This window comes from Oncorhynchus nerka, linkage group LG8, assembly GCF_034236695.1.
Source record: "Oncorhynchus nerka isolate Pitt River linkage group LG8, Oner_Uvic_2.0, whole genome shotgun sequence".
Lineage (NCBI taxonomy): Eukaryota > Metazoa > Chordata > Actinopteri > Salmoniformes > Salmonidae > Oncorhynchus > Oncorhynchus nerka.
Window position 1 is genome coordinate 4536585 of NC_088403.1, and position 2860 is coordinate 4539444.

General features: G+C 42.8%; 1 pseudogene; it reads left to right on the top strand.

Moving 5' to 3' along the window:
• LOC135573019 (wnt inhibitory factor 1-like) overlaps window positions 1–2860 on the top strand; it is a 79175-nt pseudogene extending 76315 nt beyond the window's left edge.

Consider the following 2860-nt stretch of genomic DNA (forward strand, 5'->3'; position numbering starts at 1 on the left):
GAGGCCTTGGGTTAACTGTACAGTGTAGATGAGTAGTACTCTACATGTGTCTGTGTCTCCCAGGTAAATGTCTCCAGGCCTGCAGGAACGGAGGGAAATGCACTGGGAAAAACAAATGCAAATGTGACAAGGGTTTCCACGGCGACCTGTGTTCCAAGGGTAAGTCTAACCCCACCCCGGACACGGCTCCCGCCTCGGGATGAACTGAGGGAATATAATGGAACACATACCATGGAGTATGGAAGAATGTGACAGTGCCATGTTGTGTTTTGTATCATAAAGTCATGTTATCATGTGTCAGAATATGTATGTGTCTCTGATAATATGTGTCTCTGATAATATGTGTCTCTGATAATATGTGTCTCTGATAATATGTGTCTCTGATAATATGTGTCTCTGACAATATGTGTCTCTGACAATATGTGTCTGATAATATGTGTCTCTGATAGATGTGTCTCTGATAATATGTGTCTCTGACAATATGTGTCTCTGATAATATGTGTCTCTGACAATATGTGTCTGATAATATGTGTCTCTGATAGATGTGTCTCTGATAATATGTGTCTCTGATAATATGTGTCTCTGATAATATGTGTCTCTGACAATATGTGTCTCTGACAATATGTGTCTGACAATATGTGTCTCTGACAATATGTGTCTGATAATATGTGTCTCTGATAGATGTGTCTCTGATAATATGTGTCTCTGACAATATGTGTCTCTGATAATATGTGTCTCTGACAATATGTGTCTGATAATATGTGTCTCTGACAATATGTGTCTGATAATATGTGTCTCTGATAATATGTGTCTCTGATAATATGTGTCTCTGACAATATGTTTCTGATAATATGTGTCTCTGATAGATGTGTCTCTGATAATATGTGTCTCTGATAATATGTGTCTCTGATAATATGTTTCTGATAATATGTGTCTCTGACAATATGATGATGTCTCTGACAATATGTGTCTCTGATAATATGACAATATGTCTCTGATAATACAATGTGTCTCTGATGATGTGTCTCTGACAATATGTGTCTCTGACAATATGTGTCTCTGATGATGTGTCTCTGACAATATGTGTCTCTGATAATATGTGTCTCTGACAATATGTGTCTCTGATAATGTGTCTCTGACAAAATGTGTCTCTGACAATATGTCTCTGATAATATGTGTCTCTGATAGATGTGTCTCTGACTACTGTGTGTGTGTGTGTGTGTGTGTGTGTGTGTGTGTGTGTGTGTGTGTGTGTGTGTGTGTGTGTGTGTATGCAGCTGTCTGTGAGCCCAGCTGTGGAGTCCATGGGACCTGTGTGGAACCCAACAAGTGCCTGTGTAAGGAGGGCTGGCACGGACGCCACTGTAACAAGAGTGAGTATAGTAACACTGTAATAGAGTGAGTTTAGTAACACTGTAGTAGAGTGAGTTTAGTAGCACTGTAGTAGAGTGAGTTTAGTGGTTTAGTAACACTGTAGTAGAGTGAGTTTAGTGGTTTAGTAACACTGTAGTAGAGTGAGTTTAGTAACACTGTAGTAGAGTGAGTTTAGTAACACTGTAATAGAGTGAGTTTAGTAACACTGTAGTAGAGTGAGTTTAGTGGTTTAGTAACACTGTAATAGAGTGAGTTTAGTAACACTGTAGTAGAGTGAGTTTAGTGGTTTAGTAACACTGTAGTAGAGTGAGTTTAGTGGTTTAGTAACACAATCACATTACAAAGCTGCGTCCCTAATACACCCCCCCCCTCATAAAGCCACTTTCCCCAGGGGGCATCCCAAATAGCACCCTATTCCCTACATAGTGCAGTACTTTTGATGAGGGTTAATAGTGCTCTGGTAGTGCGCCATGTAGGGAATTTGGTTCCATTTGGTATGTAGACCTGGCAGTCGACTGCCACCTAATTAGTGTACCATGGGCCAGGGTATCGGGTAACTCAACACCACGCTGACTTGGGTTCAGCTCATAGAAGCATTGAATGAAGAAGAGGCTTGGGCTCTGAGAAGCTCAACTCCACTCTACACTTTGAGTTGTTAGTTTCTCTGCTGTTCGTTGAGCCTCTGAGGAAAACACCAGGCCAGATGTTTGGGGCTCCCTCTCTAAAGGCACTGCGTCTCAGTGCTAGAGGTGTCACTACAGACACCCTGGTTCGAATCCAGGCTGTATCACAACCGGCCATGATTGGGAGTCCCATAGGGCAGCGCTCGATCGGGTTTGGTCTGATGTAGGCCGTCATTATTAAATAAGAATTCTTAACTGACTTTCCTAGTTAAATAAAAGGTTAAATAAAAAATAAACACATCTGCAACATATCAGATCACGGTCACACACACACACACACACACACACACACACACACACACACACACACACACACAGGCTACTTCTTGGTGTTTGTTTGGTGTTAGGTCATTAGCGGTCATTAGTCTCGTTGATTTGGTTCCAGATCAGAACAGAGGCTTATAAACACTAGAAACAATAGGAAAACATGACTAATGGTGAGTGATGCTCCCCTCAGGGCCTCTACACATACCTTCCATCACCTTATACCTTCCACCTTACTATCCCTCTCCCTCTCCCTCTCTCTCTCTCTCTCTCTCTCTCTCTCTCTCTCTCAGGATACAGAGGAGGTGCCTCTAACACCCATCGTCTCTCATCAGGCCCTAAACACAAGCCTCAGCAGCACTCCTCCTCTGCCAAGGAGGTGAAAGACGTCCCCGATGCCGACATCCCAGCAGAGACCAATTATGTGGTATAAGAGCCGGGTCCAGACAACCACACCTGGGTTCAAGCACTATTCAACATCTTTCAGATACTTTCAGCATCTGCTCTAGTCCGGTTGGCGGCGCCTGATGGGTGCGGCC